At 43.7% G+C, this 20,250-nt stretch overlaps 1 long non-coding RNA gene across 2 annotated transcripts in view; it reads left to right on the plus strand.

Moving 5' to 3' along the window:
- Positions 1–19,956, plus strand: part of LOC102387241 — a 28,686-nt gene extending 8,730 nt beyond the window's left edge. Inside the window, exons 1-3 of one of the 2 annotated variants that reach the window (XR_001357575.1) lie at positions 951–1,060; positions 11,323–11,418; positions 19,925–19,956. This is a non-coding gene — a long non-coding RNA (uncharacterized LOC102387241). Of the gene's footprint in view, positions 1–950; positions 1,061–11,322; positions 11,419–19,924 lie in introns of those variants that run through there. The other variant, XR_001357576.1, reaches the window with a different exon arrangement.
- The last annotated feature ends 294 nt before the right edge of the window (positions 19,957–20,250 follow it).

Genomic DNA, 20,250 nt, shown 5'->3' on the forward strand with positions numbered 1-20,250 from the left:
TGTGTACCCCTGGTTGACAACCACTGATCTATATGTTTATCTTTATCTTGGCCTGCTCGATACACAGGTATAGAGGTACCATAGCACTGATAACATTGGAAAGTCGAAAAGAAGGGGAAGTAATGAAGCAGAGTAGGAATGCACATGTTGTCTTAACTGGTAGACACTGAAGTAGTCAGAATAGTTAAGGATGAGGAAAATTTTATGGAGCTGGAGAGTGAAGGTTAGAACTGGTATAGAAGGAAACTGGAGTGAGCAATTCAGTTGAGAAAAAGGAGGAGCATAAACTGGGTTGTGGTACAAGGTGAGTAGCAGAGGTATAAGTTGGCATTTTGGTGCCCTGGGGAAAGCAAGTGTTTACCTCCCTGTGCAGGAGATGTTGCAGTTAAGGTGGTGGTATGGGCTGCTGAATTGGCTCCCACCAAGAGGGAGTTTGCATCTACATATCTCTTGCTTCTCAGCACAGTGCTCTAATCACCGAGCCACAGGTCAGGCATTACCCAATTGCTTCTCCAGAACTCCCTCCTCCCTGCCCCCATTTGAAGCTAGCTCACTGAGCATCTAAAAGAGGGATATATTTGGGCTTAGGAAGAAGAGAGCAAGATAAAGATGACATGCAAGGGTACCCTTTCGCATTGCCCTTAGCAAACAGAGATGGGGAATGTGTGTGGGTATTATATTACTTGTTATTGTTCAGACATTAAATGATGTATTTCCTGAAGCAGGGGAAGGGGAGAATGAATGGGGTTTGAGGACAGCCATACCTATCTGTAACAGGGAACCCTAGCCCTGTCACCAGAAAGTAGGCTGGCCCCTTTAAGACCCGAACTTTCTGGGCACAGCCTGCTGGCAGGGGAGGGGTTAAAAGCTATGCCTTGCTGGCTAGTCAGGTGACCAGAAGGGGGAAGGCCAGAACTATAAAAACCCTGAGCTGAGCAGGCTAAGGGGGCTTGGTTGCAGAGGGAGTAGATGCCTGTTGACTCTCAGAAAAGCTGTGGCAGCCCCACAAGAAGGAGCACAGCAGATGGTGAGAAGCAGAAGCACAGAGCCATGGAAAAAAGTGAGCTGGCAGACTCCCTTCCTTAACTTTATTTTTTGTTATAGCCCATGGGCTTACTGTTTGTGTTTGACTGGTAATTCCAGTGGTTTGTGGTTGAAGCTGTAGGGGAGGAGGAGGCCTCATTAGCACCTTGGGGCACAGTCATAAAAGGTCAAAGGGTCCAGTGCACCAGTGGGTGCAGCTGTACCATGCCAGGGGCCCAGAGCTGGGTGCAGGAAAATAGGACTTTGAAGCCAGGTCCTAGTAGGTGGATCTAGGGTAATAGCCTGAGCCATAAGAAAGGGACCAAGCCTGAGGAAGCAGAAGACCCAACAACTTGGTGCCCAGAGGTGCAGTGTGAAGTGGGGGGCCAAGTGATATAGTGAGCCAAAGGAGGGCCACAGACCCAGACAGCATTAAGGAGCTAGAGCCTCAGAGTTGAACCCTACCTGGTGGGGTTAGGCTGGTAGGCCTAGCTAGAGAAAGATGGGATGAAAAACTCATGGTGGCTTACAACCCCAACAAAGACGTACAATAGGCAGTCTCCCGCTTGTAAGAACAACTAAATAATATTTACATAGAGACATGGCAGGAGAATAAAGGCAGAATACAAGAAAAAATACAAGAGTGAAGTATTAAAGGACTTCAAGGGTGCCTCATAGGCCACTAGAATGCCGCTGGGGATGACAACCTGTGACACTATCCTACAAAAGAGGGATGTATGGCTTGAGATAGTAAAGGAGGGAAGAGACTCCCCTACATGCGAAGGACAGGGGGAATGTGTGAAGCATGCGGAAGATGCAGCTAGTGATGGGGAGAGTATGAGGGGAAAGGAAAATGAAAATAAAAAGCCCCTGCTTTTATATTATGGAGTAAGTGAATGTAGGCTGGGAAGCAAGGTTGGGTTGGATGTGGGGAGGGGAAACGTTCTCCTTCATCAGAGGTCATGAACGAAGTGTGCCCTCAGAAACTGGGTGGGGAGGGGGGCATGGTGAGCTCCCACAGATGGCAGTGGTGTTGTCAGCGATGAGAGTGTGGTGGAGGCAAGTGAGGAGCTGTTGCAGGCAGCCACAGCGCTGTCAGCAGTGCAGGGGGGTGGGGAGTGGTAACCAGTAGTCTGTGACCACCCGCAGACACTGCAGACACTGTCAGCAGTGGCCAGTGGCAATTGCAGACTGCCCACAGATGCTGCTGGCAGTGTCAGCTCCGAAGGTGGGTGGTGAGCAGCAACTGCCCACAGGCACCACCACTGCCACTTACAGGGGGTGCACCGCCACGCTCAGGGGATGCACATGAACCCATGTGCACCCCTACGCATCACTAATGTCAGAGGTGAGGGAGCAAGAGGGGGTGAGGTGGGGTGGATTACTTTCTGGGGTTTGTGGGTGGTGTTTGATTTTCTTTACCTCCTCAATGTAATACTTAATTCTATTTCTATCATTTTATGTTTTGTATTGTAAGCCACTCTGAGCCTTTTTTTAGGAAGGGTGGGATATAAATCTAATAAATGCAGGGTGTGTCACTCAGTGAGATGCCTGCTTCCATTTCACTTGAAGGGAGGGGGCTCTGGGTTCTAGCTGGGAACCTTTCCTCCAGTTATGCAAAAAACCTTCCAATGCCTCACTATCCACAGAATATTAAATGCAAGATGCAATGACTCAGCTTCCAGATTAGTCAGTGTACAGAAAAGTTTTAAGAACTACTGTTTGTCTTCTGATAACTGCTTAGTTTGTCATTCCAATAGAATTTACTAATAGGTTTCATCCTCTGTTTATATCTCTGGCAGTAGGACATTATATAGACAACAATCCAGCTCATTTTAGACCCGGGAGTTCTCAGCTATCTACCAGGAAAAGCAGACAGACCCCCAGAGCATTCTGGCCTCAGCTATCAGGAAGTCCCTTTCTTTCAGGCCCATTTAATTTGAAATGGACATAACCCTTTTGTCATCTACACCAAACTTCTCTCTGTCATTGCACTGCTGGACTCGCATCCTTGAACCTGGAGCACACACAACCTCTCTCTTTTTGAACTGATGGTTTGTTTGTTTTTTTCTCTTTGCTCAATGTTGGGATCAGTGATGTCAACTTGTTCTATTTGCTTTGACAGGAAAATGTTTTCCGAGTTCATTTGGATGGCATAAATTCTAACATTTGGCATACAAACATTTGATGACCTTCATGTGTGGGAAGAAATATGTAGGCAAAACTCCATTAGTTTGAAAAAATGCTTCTACTCAGCACCCTTCTCATTCATGAACTACAGCTAAAATCTAAAGTTTTAAACAATCCCCATTACTAAGCTGTCAGCGAGTTATTGACCTGTGACCAGTTCTAATACAATTAAACTAGTTAGGAAGTGTTGTATCTTTAACTTTCATGCTTTATAGTAAAGTAAACACTTGATCTAGGTCCTTGTTTAATTCTGGAGATGCCAGTCCTACAGTTCAGCTCCATTTGAACACTAAAGGTGATTCCAGTCTTACATGCATACTGTGCAGGAGTCAGTGGAATTATACTGGCAAGGACCAGTGTGAGTGGGGAACAGGTCCTATAGCTCTTGAAATATGATTATTCTTAATATGTTCATAGACAATTCTTCACAATGGAAAAAAACCTGGATTTGTATTTTTAAAATTAATTTAATTGCTTATTGAAAAAACAAGTTGATTGATAGTGCTGGAGACTGAAGCTGTCTGTTTATTCATGAACTGTCCTGCCAAAGTGCTTTGACCCCAACGTAAGAGGATCAGTGCCTGTAGACATTCTGTCTACCCACAGGGGTGTCAGACAGTAAAAAAAGATTTTCGTAATGAGACCTGTGCAATACAAACTGGATAGTGGCTTCCAGACTCATATCACACAAGCCACCCAAAACCAATTAGGTGGCACCAATTTTCAATTACTGCTAACTTTTTGGATTTGGGATGAAAAGCTAAAAATAAAAACTCCACCCCATCTGCCATTAACAGTTAAAGTCCTCCCTATCCCCTTCACAGTAGTATTTTGTAAGTACCTGAGAATCAGTTTATTTTTTCCTCTCACTATTCCACCACTTTTCTCCTCTCCCTTGCCATAACACATTGTATTTTTATTCTCAGTGTTTTAGATTTCTCTCACATCCTGTAATCAAGTGAAAGGTTCCCATGGATCTGGGGGATTTGTGCTTGCTCTTTGTTTGATGTTTGCTCTTTCTTAATGGTATTGCCTGCTGTAAGAAGAGCCAAATGCTGCCCATATGTTTTAGTGTTCCCTTAAATTATGGACGGCGAACACTTATGGATGCTCTCCCTGTTGCTTTTTCCTCACACTCTCCTAAATGATATGTTTTCACAAGCAATTACTGGGATTTGGAGTCAGAACTATTTTTTTTTTTCAGGTGTACCACTTAGTGGCCTGCAAATAAAAATTGAGATGAGGAGGAGGATGACATAGGCTTAATGCCATACTTTACTTAAAAGAATGTCCTTCAAGTGAGCAGAATTCTGAACCTTATAAAAGTATGACTTTAATTTTGCCTTTCAAATATGAACTAAGCAATGCTGTCAACACATACTGTTTCTTCCTTGTCAAACCATTTCACTTATTCTGTCAGCTGTAAACAGCTTAAGAGGCATGTCATTCCAGCATTATTATAGCACTCTTAGATTTGTTTTTAGATTGGGTTCATATCTGTTCTGGCAAAAGGTGTAGATACAAAGATGACATGGGTTATTTATTGTGTTACTGCAAAATCCTACATATTATTTTGTGGTAACCACAGAGTAACTCCATTTCAAATAATGGACACTGCAAAGTAATAATCCTGCAGTACTATAGTAACACCACTGCAGTATGTGACAAAATATTTGTCATTACCTTAGTGTACCTCACTTCATAGATATGGTTTGTAATGAATTATTATTTTCCAGGAATCAGTATTAAGGTCCATACTGTAGTAAAGCTTGCGTGTGGGCTCTAGTGTCTTTTAAATACTGACAGGCTGTACTTTAATTTTTTTTTAAGTTGATTCACATATTCAAATACGCAATGTTTCAGTCAATGACAGCATTAGTTCTTCTTTCCAGAATGTTTTGACAACTGATTTTCCAACATTGTGTGTTTTATGAGACTTTGACAACCTGGAAAATGTGAACTGATTTTACATGTCACATGTTTGACTTACTTGAGATGCATATGTTATGTTGCAAAAGCAATGAGGAGGTAGTGCAAAGCATGGGTATAGAGTGACACAGCTGAAGTTTGGGATTGCAACTTTCCTCAACATGGCATACAGGAGGAGGAACATTCAGAGGCATGGAGTTGATAAAACTTGTGTTGCTAATCTTACAGCTGTCTTCTGGAATTTAAGCTTTACACATGGTTGTACTGTATTGCCGTACTCTGAAGCTCGTGAAGGGTCTAAGAAGAGAGGCAGACTGCTGCGCAGATTTTGGGATGTTTGTAAAGATGACTTAGCATCTTTTGAAATCTCCTTGGATGATTGGGAAAGGAGTACAGAACGCCACTCTGGCTGGCCAAGTCAGCTTGTAGATGCCCACTGTGAGGTGGGTGGATCAAGTTTTGTGATGATCGGCATCAGAATAGGAAAGAATCTGCTGCTTGAATTCACAGCATTGCTAGTGCATGGGTGTGCCCTACGTATGGGCAGGACTGTCGCTCATGCATTGGATTCAACAGCCAACAAAGAACTCATTGGCACATATGCCATGCTCTGTAAAGAACGATGGTATCAATTAATTGATTTTACACTATAGGACTAGACTAAAATCAATGGAGCTGAGCCCATTTCCACCTGGTTAAATCATCACCTTTTTATTTATATCTGTCTTCATGTCTGATCTTTTATTTAGATTCTTTGAGGCAAAGAGTAATGGCTGGTCTGACTATCTACAGAGCCTACCATAATAAGGGTGAATATTGGCACAGGTCTTGGGGCACCACTGCAATACAAGAGTAAACAGTAGTAGTAGTAGTAAGTGTGTGTTCCAGTTTGGGGTTTGGGAATGTGGGGGTATTGCCTTTTCACCACCCACACACCTGTAACCAGAAATAATATTAAATGTATGAACTGACCTTAAATTTAACAGCAAACTCAAGCTGATTCTAAACCTTTTCAACATTGATTTGTGGTCAAACTCTTTTTGGAAACTTGTTGTATGTGGTTTTAAGCTGCGTCTGCTTGTGGTCCTGAATAAGAGCTGGAAAAGTTTGGGTTGGGAACATCTTTCTTGACCACAACCCAAGGAGATTAGGAAATATTGTAGGAGAAATTAATTTGTAAAATTTTCCATCTAAACTTCAGACTGAAAAGATTTAAATAATGTCAGATAAGATTTAGATAGGGATGCTTATCAATATCAGACCTCAAAACCTGAAATTAGCCCATCACATCACAGCCTTGTAGCAACCTCTGGTACTGATGATGGAATTATTGACATGCTATAAAATAGGTTTCAACCTTAATATTCATAGAATCAGTGGACCAGAAGGGACCTGGAAGATCATCAAGTCCAGTCCCCTGCCATAGGCAGGAGGCTAATGAGCTCAAATTAGCTCAAAGAGGTGCCTATCCAGCCTCCTCTTGAACACCTCCAAGGATGATGACCACACAACCTCTGCTGGCAGTATGTTCCAGGTTCTAGTTATCTTCTACAGAGAAGTACTTCTGTAGGTCCAGCCTAAATCTTCCCTCTGTTTGTTTGCGACCATTGGTCCTCATCCTCCCTTGAGGTACCTTCCTGAAGAGTTGCTCCCCCAGAACTTGGTGCTTCCCCTGACATACTTGTAGGTGGCTATCAAGTCATCTCTCAGCCTCCTCTTACACAGACTGAACAAGCCCGGTTCCCAGAGTCTCTTTTCAGAGGACAATCTTCCAGGTCCCTTATCATGTGGCTGGCCCTTCTCTGCACCCTCTCAAGCTCATTGGCATCCTTCTTGAAGTGCGGTGCTCAAAAATGGGTACAGTACTCCAGCTGCAGCCTCACCAATGCTGAGTAGAGAGGGAGAAGCACCTCCTTGGATTTGTTGGCAACACATCAGCTGACACTTGCCAGAGTTCTGTTTGCCCTTCTGGCGACTTCATCGCACTGTTGGCTCATAGTCATCTTCTGGTCGACTGTGACCCCCAGGTCCCATTCAGATGCTGTGCTAGCCAGTGGGCTACTGCCTATCCTATAGTTATGGTCAGGACCATCCTTGGGAGTAGGAGGGGGGTAAATCGGGGCAACTGTGCCAGGCCTTGCGGAGCCAGGCAGAGCGGCTACAGCGCCTCGGCGCCACTCCCAGCTTTGCGTCCAGCCGCTTGGCACCTCCCCTGCCTAATCCACAACCAGCTCTTTCATGTCCTGGGCACATGGGGGCGGGGCCCCGCACCCTGCTTAGGTCATCTCTGGTTATGGTGAAAGTTCTTCCTACCCAGATGGAGGACCTGGCACTTTTCCCTGTTGAACCTCATCTGATTCTGATCAGCCCATAAAACCAGTCTGTCAAGGTCATCCTGGATCCTTACACTATCTTCTGGTGTGCTCGCATTTCCCCACAGCTTGGTATTATCAGCAAACTTAATCATAGAACATTCCACCCTGTCATCCAAGTCATTAATAAATATGTTAAAAAGCATGTCCAAGCACCAATCCCTGTGGGACACCACTGGAGACAGCCCTCCAAGATGAGGCTGTCCCATTGATTACAACTGTCTGGGGCCAGCCTGTCCACCGGGCGGCCCCCAGCCTCTAAGCAGTTATCCACCCACCTCACTGTAGGCTGGTCCAGGCCAGTCCCCTCCAGTTTAATTGAGAGTATTTCATTACCAAATTCATTAATAGCAGCTGCTACTTAGTATTGATTGAAACATCTAAACTTTAGTCCTGCAAACAGAAGACACTTTTCTCTAGAAAGAAAAGTTAAGATGTTTCAATTAGTTCAGTTGTTTCAGCAGCAGCCCTTAATGAGTTGAAAAATAAAATAAAAATAAGATATTTCTGTGATTATAATATTTCATGTCAACAGCAGGAAATGTTTTAAAATAAATTAAGTTTAGTACAAGATCAAAAGTCCATGGTATATACACAATAATAAGAAACAGAACATGTTTTCCCAAACCAGAAAATGTTCATAAATTTTGTTTCATAAGAAACTCAAATATATTTGTTTTTGTAATACAGAATGCATATGGATTTGAAAACATTCATATTTCCTGCAAGCTGAAAATTGCATGTTTGTCATCTCTGCCAACCATAGGCTTTCCACTGGAGAGTTAGGTCAGACTTTGAATTTGATCCATTGTATTATGGGGAAGCCAGTGTAGACAACAAAGGACAGGTGTGATTTGCTGGAGGTAACCCAGGTTGCTGAGAAGTACAACAGTTTGCTTTTATGATAGTTTAGAAAACTTTAATGAGATGATTGATACCTGGATTACTTCAGAATTGGTTGCATTGGCTGGAGACAGTACTGTCTGCAGCATGCCAACTCTTTACAACATGAAGGGGAAAATTCAGTTTGCAAGGACAAATAATAGTGCTGAAGATGCCTAGGTTGGATGAGAAAATAGGGAAGGAGGAAAACACTAATGACTTTAGATCGTTGTTTGCTTTTTTTTTTTCCTCCTATGAACTATGCCAGCATCAGAACATTAATAGTGTTCTCCCATACTGCAAGAGAGGCAATGATTTCTTAGGGTGATATCACCCTTAAAAAGTCTTGCCTTTCACATAATTTCTGGACCATCATGGCTATATCACTTTTATACTACCTCCCAAAATACATACTCTCAGTATTCTGGAAGTTATTGACGAACAAGTTTTAGCTATGTGTACCATTGTATTGGTAAAAATCTTGTGACGGCATTCTTTACCACATATTTTAAAGATACGTCATTCTGACAAATGTTACCTTAATCATGTTCTGGAATTGCCATAATGAATCCCCCTCTGCCCTCTTCCCAAAGTAAACTGTAATAGGAACAATAGTTTAGTCATCATTGATATGCACAATATACCTAGAGTTGTTTGGGTTATGAGCTGCATATGCCAGCTAGCCAGTAGCAGATATTTATTTTCCTCATGAGATGAGGAAAAGAGGTGGGACCTCCCCATTTGTTGACAGGGAGAGAAAGTTGCTTCAGCCACGAAAAAATAACCACCTTAACAAGAATGAGTGTTTTTAAAAAAAAATAAGGGTTTTCAATATATTACAAACAAAATTATCTGCCAAAAGGGGAAGATAATTATCTTAATGTGATTCTTGACCAAGATAAATATATCTTATTTTATAAACTGGGTAACAATTTGAATCTTATGCAAAACATGGAAATAAATCTAAAAAATATGATAATGTAATAAAATCGGAATTATTAGGAATCAGTGCCACACTCGAGGCAGTAAAAACCTTTTAAAATCCAATGGAAAGTAGGCTAGTAAAACCACAGTAAGTTACTATCCTTTAATCATTTGATAAATAGCTACAGTGTTCTAGAAAAATAGATAGTATGAGTATAGCAACACTCCTTTTCATAAACAGCATATTGCTGATTTGACTCCACAAAGATTGTTGGAGGAATCATATTGAGGTATTGTCATTTTGGCAGCATAACTTATCAGGGGGGATAACTGGCTAAAATAAGGAGGCTACACATTTTTATGAATTCTGAGTCGGAAGGTGATGGGGGAGTAGCAAGATCAACAGCAGGAGCAGTTGTTTTTTGGAAAAAGTAATGGCTAGACATTCATAAAGTAGATGAAATAAGGCTACCCGAAGTCCATAAGACTGCTGAAAGAAATGAGGAAAACCAAATTAAAATATTTTCTGCCTTTCTCAGCTGAGAGAATTCTTCTGAGCGGTCTAACTACAAGGCTGGGAGCCAGGAAGTCTCTGTTCTGCCACTGACTTGCTATGGCATTTTAGGATCCAGTTTTCAAAAGCACCATCAAATCTTGGATGCCCTGATTTGTGTGTCCCTAGGCCTTGATTTTTCAGGGTACTTAGTAATCAGAACTGCCACTTCAACTGTAACCGTCTTTAGTCATCTCCTCTAGTGTGAAGCTCTAGGCTCTATTACAAGGCTTGTATTTAGTGCCTTAATGCACCTAAAACTAATGGGATGTTTTGAAATGTGCTCTTTGCCTCCTTTCCGCCATAATTTCCTCCAGCGTAAGGAGGAGACGACAAGACTTCTTTGTCTTGTAGGGCGGTACTTTGGATGCACTTTAAAGACACGAATTACTGTGCATGTGATGTGTGTTATCTAAGCTGAACAGCATATATATCATTTTATTAAAATTATATTTAGTTTTACAAAACTGTTAATAAAGCAGCTGATTACAGGTTGGATATAACAACACACATAAACTATTAGAATTTTGTTGCCGATTTCGTGGGTTGCAGCATAGAAAGCATTATTTATTTAAAACGAAAACAAAATATATTCATGACAGGGAATGAGGGTTTTGCTTGACAGTTTGGGAGCTCTTCAGTCATGTTTCTAGTAATGTAGGATGCAATGGAAATACAAGGGAGTTGTGTTAATATTTTTCAAAAATCATCCAATAAGGTTCCTGTATAAAGATCATGGGCTAAAGTAATGACTGAAATATGTAAAATAGCTTGTTGCGTTAAAATGGTAGTTCAAATGGGACTAAATGGCTCAAGATTGGTAATGGGATAATAGCTTTTCTCCATGGATGTGGTAGACCAGTTCAAATCTGTCCCAGGTCTCTAGAGACTGGAAAGTGTTGCTATCCAATGGCTGCTTGTTACTAATTTGAAATATTTTTTCTGGTCTCAATCCCATTCTGAGAAGGAAGAAAAAGACTCCCTCCCCTCCAACCACACAATTTAATATTGATTGTCCCTTCTCCCCACATATCTAATCTTTGTAGAATCCTGATGTATGAATTGCTGCTTTATATGGTGCTGTTTTGGTGTTTGGACAGTTGCTTTCCTTGACATTTTTATCAAGTGGCCAATTTTCCACCAAAGGAAAGGAATATTGGAATATTTGTATATTATAATATGAAAGAAATGTCAAAACTAAGTCTCCTATTTGAACCCCTCTCTAGGGATGTGAGTAAGCCACATCAGTCAGTACTCCTGTGGTATTAACCAAAAGAAACATAAAGAAGGTCTTTCTTTGTATTTGCTGTGAGAAGCCAAAAGACTCCTTATAGACAGTTTTCTTGGTCAAGATTGTTTTATTTCATTGTGTGCGATGCTTTAACTTGAATTAAACATTTGGGAATATTTAACAGTGTTGGGTAACTTAAATCCTGTAATTGTCCACAGACTGTGTATGGTTAAAGCCAGACAAGCTTCTTCACCCTACCCTGCTGAGGTACGTCTACCCTAACCTGAAAAAAACAACTCCAGGAGGAAAAAAAGGTAGGCTGATTGCAGTCAGTTTTTTTCATTTTGTAGCATGACATTTTCATATTAATTAGATCAAATATCTTTGCGCATTTTATTCTTTGCTTTCTGTTGTCACAAAGTTTATTTTTAAAGAGGTTAGATCTAAAGACAGCCTTTAGTCCAACGGACATGGATCTTTATGATATGAACACTGGTTTCTGAGCATCTAAGCTCTGTCTCTTTGCCGTATGCAAGTCAGCTCCCCAATATTTGTCATTTTACTGAATGACCATGGTTGCAGCCTTACTGGCTTATTAAAGCTGCCTAGGGAGATGAGACTTGACTACACTGAGATTCAGACCCCCAGTGATGACACTTTATAATACTGTATGACTAGAGGATTGCTATTGTAGGCAGAGAAAAAGGCAATAAAGCAGCATTGATATCCTGCCTGCCCTCTTCTAGGAGTTATTGAATCAAACCCACCAGAACTGCCAGACAAACAATTTGCAGCTACAGTCTGAGGCCTGACAATGACACAGAATCAAAAAGAAATAGCTGGAGTGCATGGGCTTGTGAACCCCTAAGTAACCTACCACAGCAGGCTCTCTAGGATTGTTCTCCTCTTTTTAGTCCTTCCCCTATGCAGTTCCTTCTTGTTACATTCCTTTTCCTCTCCCTTCGTTTTTCTCTGTCAACTCAGCTTCTTCTCCTTATACCTCCCCTCCCTCTTAACTGTATCACCATTTCCTTCTCTTATCCTCTAGTCCTCTCTTATCTATGTCTCATTTTTTTTTATCTGGTCATTCCCCTTCTTTACATTTCTCCTGACTTTTTCTCTTCTAAATTCTCTCCCTTTTCTTCAATTTCCCTTTTTCTTCCTCTGCTGCACTTCTTTTTTTTTCTTCTTCTTCTTCGTTTCTCTCTTCCTTTCCCTCATTTCTTTTTCTCTTCTGCCTCTCCTGCCTTCTCTTTACTTCATTTCTTCATGTGAATATATTCAGTCAGTCATTGAGCTCCCTGCCACTCTGCCTGTTCAAACAGCAGAACATTAACCTTTTCTGAGCACTGGAATTTCTGAAGTGGCAACCCAGCTCAGGTGAGTAGGACGGGTCCAGTTGGGAGAGAGACTGCTGAAGCCAGGTTAGCAGTAGCTTTCGGATAGCACACAAGCCATCACGATACCTGATTGCAAAGGCCACTGAAGTCAGTTGGGAACTTTAGTTTTGAGGGCCTTTGTATGAGCATTGCCTACTGTATTTCTAAGGCTCTTATCACAGTAGAATCTGTGGCTTTAGGCCAAAAGTGGTATTGCCACTTGCAGGCTTGGGTCTCATTCAGATTTTTTTTTGTTTCCCAGTTTAGTGTGTGCCTTGCAATACTTTGTCTTTTTAGTATTGTTTATTTTGCATTTGCACTGTTGGAGTGATGTTGTAGCTATGATGGTCTGAGAAGCATGAGAGAGGCAAGGATTTTTGTGGATAATATCTTTTATTGGACCAACTGGAACAGACTCTGGGCAATTCTTTGAATACAATGCATTCTATTTCAGGTCTCTTATTTTGCATTTGTTTTTCTTCCTTATAATCTTTTTTTAGCTTCCTTTTAAACAGGTGTTGATGCTGTTTATTTCTGATGTGTAATACAGAAGTATTTCTGTACTTTGGAAAAGGGTTTCTGTACTTTTCTGTGTGCTACAGATGAGTTTACTCAAAATACTTCTGCAATACACATTAGAAATAAATTATAATGACAAGGAGCTCAAACATGTCCTTGTTCCCTTGTGCTACATATTGCACAAACACATAGCAAGGGGACAGTCACTGCCCTAAAGACCTCTTCACTAGGCAATTGGAGAGGAAATGAAAGAAGAAATGGAGGCATAAAGAGAGGCCTGTCCAGATGAGAGCGGATGTGCTACAAGGTAGCAGTGTGGGAAATGCCTGAATGTGTGGTGCACGGCACCTCAGATGGGTCTGTGGTGCCACATATTACATGGCTGTTCTTGTCTGAATGTGACCTCAGAGGCTAAATACTAGGGCTGTGCAAAACTTTGGGTGGTGATTCGATTCGGAGGAGATTCAGCCTGATTCGGTGGCCAAATCTCCAAATCCAAATCAAATCAGGGAACTAATTAAAAGGTCTGAATCTATTCAAAGCTCTCCGAATTGAGCTGGGACGGGTGGAGCAGTCATTGCCGGGCTGGAAAAGCAGGCAGGGGATGGGCCTGGCCTGTCTGATTTGGATGGGCCTGGCTGAATCGATTCGGGACAGTGATTCAAATCACTGAATCGAATCATTGTCCCCAAACGGGCCGAATCCAAATCCAAAGTGAATACTATTCATTTCGCGCAGGCCTACTAAGTATAGAGATTCAGAAAGCCTGAGGCAGAATTGATGCAGTCTACACAGGTTTCTCTAAATTGTGTAGATTAGATAGGGAGTGAACGGAGCTCACGTTCACCCTTCAATGGGGAGAGGCAGATAGATGCCTGCAGTGGCCGAAGCCAGAAGGCTGGAGGTGCTCCCACACACCATCCAATCTGCCAGACATTGCTGAGGGCAGCTGTTTGCAGCGGGTGGAGGGGTGAGGGGGGAGAAGGGCTATACCCCACTGGCTGTCAGGCGTGCCACCTCCCACTACTCTGTCATCTGTCAGGCAGCTCTGAGCTGCAGGCAGCTCCCCGCAGCACCTCCACTCCCCACCTTCCTGCCCCGTCCTGCCTGTGGTTGACAGGCAGAAAGCTCAGGGGTGAGGCTATCTAGTGGACTGGTTGGAGCCATTTCTCCCTGCAAGGTCGGGGGGGGGAGGAGGCCACACAAAGTCCTCTGGGATACTGGCAGACGGCGACCTACCTTGTTTCATGAGCAGACCTGGCACTGGTGTTCAATAGACTGGTGTAACCTAGATCACGTAAGTCTAATACTACATCAGTCCAGGTCTATCTTACATCAGGATCTGCCATTTTTAAAGCAGTCTATGCACCCCAAACGTTTGTTCTGTTATGGGTATAGACTGGTTTCCAACCACCTAAATTAGAAAAAGTGCAATTTCTGTACCTAGGCAAAGAGACTTGTCCAAAGGCATCCAACAGGTCAGTGGCAGAGCCAGAAACTGAATCCATGTCTCCTGACACCCATTCCAGTATATTATTTACTGGGTAATGCTGCCTCATAATATAAAGGCAAATAGAAATAAAGAAAGTTTTCCCCAATCCACTCCCATTTTCTGTAGTGTCTCCTGCTGCTGCTTCTGTTCAGTGCTGGTGAAATTGGAAAGAAATAGCAGTTCTTCTGTAAGCCAACCCTTTCTGCTCTGATTGGATTTTCCTTCTTTTGTCTGCTTCTTTATTTGATTTAAACCCTTAAACCCCTTGAAGCTTTTCCATTAAGAAGTTGAGCACAGTTTGGAAGGGGAAAAGAGTCCAGACAGAGAATTACCTAAAAAGTCCTGGTTTATTTTTAGATAATGGAACACTGTGGCTGATTGGATTAGCCAAGCAGTTTGGACACTTGACACAGGCTAATCTGAACATACACCAGCATGGTATGGGTTAAGTATTTGCCACTGACATGTGTCAAAATCAGTGCAAATTCCTGGGCATTCTCTGAAACCAGCCAATACAAAAGCAAATTTCTCTTTCTTAAGTGCTGCTGTGAATTTGCCACCTAATAGCAATAGATACTTAAATTGAGGGGGGAAATGCTAGTGCAGAGAACGTTTTAGGGCCAAACCATGCAACCAAAACTTGGAAGATGTTGGCATGCCAGAGATGAATGGCAAGGGAGCTGTGAAGGGCCCAATCCTAGTTGTGGCATCACAACCCCGGTCCCTTCCCTGCTGCCTACCCATAGGTTCGCATGGGTTCAATACAAGCTGCTTCTTTGCTCCCTTTCCTCCTCGGTGGTGTTGCTCCTGTGTCTGTCTTGCCCCAAAAGCTCTAGGCTTCTCCCACTCCTTTGTACTGGAGCTTGGGAAATGAGAGCAGGGATTGCAGGGGAGCCGGGAAGGGAGGAAGGAGCGGCACCAAAGCCTGGAGCTGGGCATTGGAGGTAAGCAGCTGCCCCTCCACTCGGGTTGGGGAGGGGAGGGGTGACAAGTGGGACAAGGGAAGGCTCCTGTTGCCCCTCACCCGTAGGTGCAGAGTCCATGCCCCTCAGCCCTGCTGGGCACTGTGCGTGTGTGTGAGGGAGTGAGATCAGGCACTCCGTGTATGCGTGTGTGTGTATCCGATTGGGGGGCAGCTTGGAGTGGGGCGCACACCCCCCTCTTTGCCCCCAGGGGCAGGGGCTGTACCAGGGCCAGAGCCTGAGGGGACCTGCCTCCCACCTGGCACACATACGCTCGCACACACACATGCAGGCACACACAGGCACATGCTTCCCTGTGGGCATGGGGTGACAGCGCAGCATGGCGGGTGCAGGGATGGGAGCAGGGGGCTCTTTGGCTGGTAGGCTGTGGCAGCAGGGAGCAGGCAGCTGCCGGGGCAACACGGTGCAGAGGTAGAGCTGCTGGTGCCCAAGCGCTGCTGCTGCCACCACTGCTGCCCCTGCTGCTGCTTCCCCCTGCACTGCCCCCAGCTCAGGGCCTCTGTGGGGCCCCTCTCACCCAGCACTGCTGTGGCACCGACCCTCAGGGCTACGACAGGTTTCCTGCTGCCTGTGCTGCCTCTCCCCTCCCGCCACACACAAGCTCATGCCATGGAATGGTGGGGAGGGGGAAAGAAAGGGAAAGGTGCCCAGAGCTCAGGCCAGAGCAGCACCTGCAGCAGCAGCTGGGGGGTGGTTAGGGGCTGGGTCCCTCCCCAGCTGTGCAGGCATTCACCCCACTTCGCACCTCAGCCCCTGTGCACTCCATTGCTAGCTGCAGTCCTGGGAGCAAGAGCTGCTGCAGCTGTGGCTGTCACCTTCTGCATGGGGGAGGGTGGGAGGAAAACAGTGAGGCGCACCAGCTGAGCTGCCCCCGGCCCCTTTCCCGCTGTCTGTCCTGAGGTGCATGTGTAGCTGCCACCACCATGGAGCCAGGCTGGGACTCCAGACCCCAGTGCACCAGTTGCAGCCTCCTGGCTGCCTGCCGCCACATTCAGCCCCAGCTCTGGGCAGCTGCTGCTTGCCACAGAGCCCGAGCTGCTTGCTGCAGAGTTTGCAGCCTTCCTGTCACCTGCTGTGAGCAGCCCAGGCTCCATGGCTGGTGGCAGCTGCCCACAGTCAAGGCCCACTGTAGTGTGCTGAGCAAAATGGCCTTGCATGCCATGCTCCAGCATGTGTGCCAGGGGTTGTCAACCCCTGTGCTAGAGACAAGGATTTCTTAGGCTGAGGGTGATATATTTTATTGGGCCAACTGCGTTATTGGAATAGGGTTAGACAAGCTTTTGAACACAAGACATTCTTCAGGCCCTTCGCGAGGGGGAAATGTTCAAACCTATGCATTTGATTACAACCCGCGTGCCTCCTAAAGTAATTAGAAGACAGATGAGTACCCAGTGTAATTCTTTTGGTGCTAGTTTTTTTTTTAGGTGATTCTTAACTTTGGGAAACAGAAATTGATGCATGCATGGGGCTTCGTTTCTCCAGTTTTTCTGGTTTGAAGGGACTTGTTGAGCAGGAGCCATTTATATAGAAAACCTTACGCTTCCATATATTCCAGTCTGTCTTGATTCCTTCACTTTCCTAAGGAGGTTTACTGCTTTTCTCCAGGATATCTTGATTGCAGCCTAATTCATTCTCTCTTTACTATTGACTCCAGTGTCTCATACTAGTGAAATATTTAAAGCTGTAATTAAATAGCCATACAGTGGGCATGAACTTTCACCATTGAAGTCAATGGAGATTTTGCCTTTATGCTCAATAGAAACAGGTTTTGGTATTTTATGAATTGAGTAATGTTCTGTCTGGGGTGGTCAACCTGTGATGCACATACCACAAGTAGCATGGACAGCCTCTGCATGTGACACATAGCAGATAAGACAGGGGACAGACAGGCAGCACAGTGGCAGGTAGGCCAGGAAGCAGAGAGCAGAGTAGCAGACTGAGCAGGGGAAGAGGATTAGAGTGGCACTTGGGGAGGGTGTGCGGGTAATTTGTGGCACACCTGCCAAAAAGTTTGGCTCCTACTGTTCTTGGTTACAGTGAGCCCCTCCTGGTCATGTTGACTCTGAAAATATTCAGTGTCCTCCAGAGCTGTTTGGGTTTTGCATGGACCATGGGCCAGCAAGTTCTTGCAGTTGCTTGGTTGGCCAGTGATGTCTCTTCATAATTTCAGAAAAATATTGGCAGGGGGCCCTCATAAATGTAAAACACTTCACAGGGAGTGAAATACAAAGGGATGTCATTCAAAAGTAAATTTAGTTCTGTGAGAAGGCAAAAGAAAAAACAATCCCACTGCCTTCAGCAGTTCTAACTGTAGTAGCAGTGTCCACTCTTGGACACTTCCTGTGCTTCCTGTATCTCTTTCTGCCCTTTAAAGAAAGCAACACATTCTGCATGTGGATGTGTCCTTTCCTTTTGATAGCTTCAGGTTTTTGTAATCATTTATAAGGGCTTCCCTGCCTGTTTCTTTTGGTTGTTGAATCACTCTGGTAAGCTGTTAAGTATGGACAGCCACAGGTTGCTGAGACTTGGTGGCTTTTTCCTGCAAGACAGTCCATGGGTAAAGGCAGTGGTTGCATAAGCTCCTTTCAATGGAAAGAAGAGGTAGAGTCTATCCGGAAATACTATTGATCTCAGGAGGCCACAGTCATTGTGCAAAAACTCTGTGACACCGTTACAGCTTTGTTAGAGACTCTCACTCCCTTGGTCCCCGACCCAGCCTGCCCCTGATATTTTGTTTAAAGAGGATCTTCCTCTTGGTGCAGCCTGCTTACTCCTTGGTTGAGTAAGAACCAGTGAAGCATGACACCTCCCATCATTGTGGGAAAAAAAAGCTTTTGTTCTAATTTGGAATGAAAATGAGAGTTTGGCACTCCAGGCAGAAAGGAAATTCTGAAAACTTCTGTCAAACAAATAAAAATGTTTCCATTCCCCGTTTTCAAAATGAAATGGAGCTGTTCTGCATGACTCCTAGATTCAGTGTACTGCCCCCAAAGTTGGGGCACTTCCTAGGCTGCCTCAAGGGACTTGGAGACAGTACAGAGTCCACTGTCCATGAACACCGAGTCTAGTAACCATGACAGCAGGCTTCCAGGAGGAGCCTGCCTGTGCTTTCATGGAAGCTTGTCAAAACTAAAACATTTCTGCAAAACATGTTTTAGGTTTGACAAGTTGTCATTTTTCCAATGAGCAACTGTTCCATTACAAACCCTTCCCAAACAGCTCTATTGACAATTTAGCTCATCATCAGGAGCAGTGTGACAAAGATGACATTCCAGTTGCTGAGGAAATACCTTTGTAGGGAGTCTGTAAGTCTAAAAGTTAAATAGTTTAAACCAGTGCTGTCAAAGATCTGGCCTACAGGCCACATTTGGCCCACAATGTCCAGTCATCTAGTCCACGATGCTGCCCATGGATCACAGCCAACATCTGGCATGCCCCAGATTGGCCTACATGGGGCTTGCAGGACATGTGGTGCATGCAGCGTGCAGGACCAGTATGCAGGGTGCACTATATGCAGCTATCTGGGTTGGTCCAGTAGCCACATCACATGCCCCGTGCACTGGCTCTAGTGTGTGGGGCTGGTTAGTGAGCTGAATCCGGCCCATGGACTGGTTCTGCACAACTCATCCAGCCCACAGGGCCAGATAAGTTTGATACTCCTGGCTTAAAACCTTTCTCTTTACAGGCAAGTCAAATGAAAGTTTTTCTAAAATATGTATTTTTTTTAAAGGAATTTCAACATAATGACAAATTTTGAGCTCGGTTAAATAACTTTTTTGTGGAACGATGTACAGCACAATTAGTACAGAGACATGAATAGTGAGAAATTCAAGCTGGTTTGCCTGATACTATGTAAAAATATGTGTAACTTTGATATAGAAGACCTTGCCAAACTAATTATTGAAACATATGCAACCATCCTCCTATGTGCAGATACTTAGCATTTGATTAGATGCTCAGAGCTAAAATCAGGATGAGGGATCTCATATGAAAAGGCATTTGATCTTTAAATTTTCACTGCTGCAACAAATCATGTCCATGTGCCTTTTTACATCCACGGCTGATGTCATGTAACAGTGGAAAAGCTGTGATTTAAAAGAAACCACACGTTTTTGGATTGGAATTCCCCGCACTCTAATTGAGGGTTATTAGAGGAATATTTGGAACTCATGTTTGCACATGAATAGTTTAAATTCATTTAGCTGCCATTGAATAAGGCTGAAATAAGTATTTCTGCAGCATATCCTGAATAAGGATATAAAAACACTTTACAAATATTAAGGGTCAGATTTTAAGCCCATTTTTCCAATGAATAACTTCACATGAGTGTAAGTAAGAAAATTCACAATCTGGTCCCACTGACTGAAGCTACACTTGCCAACTGTCTATGTAAGTATAGCTTAAGTTATTCATCAGCTATACTTATCCCCATCATCTTTTTTTACAGATGAGGAAACTGAGGCAAAAAAGAGCTGAGTGAATATGCCTGTTTGGGATGATCCTTGAAGAGAGGATGTATATGAAAAGGACTTAAAACTAGAATTCATTTCTTTGATATCTTTCCACCTTTTGGATCTTACTGGTCAGCCAGTTTACAAGGTTTAGCAGTCTATTTGTACTGCAAGGAGATAATAATAGCATAAGGTATATTTCTGAGATGATCTTGTGTGTTTACTATGGATATGCACAGTTCTATTTCCTGAACCCAGGAGCAAACTTTCCGTAGGGGACCCTTGACTTGTTTGGTTTCAGTCTCTCTCTAAGCTAGTACTC

This window comes from Alligator sinensis, unplaced genomic scaffold, assembly GCF_000455745.1.
Source record: "Alligator sinensis unplaced genomic scaffold, ASM45574v1 scaffold502_1, whole genome shotgun sequence".
Taxonomy (NCBI): Eukaryota; Metazoa; Chordata; order Crocodylia; family Alligatoridae; genus Alligator; species Alligator sinensis.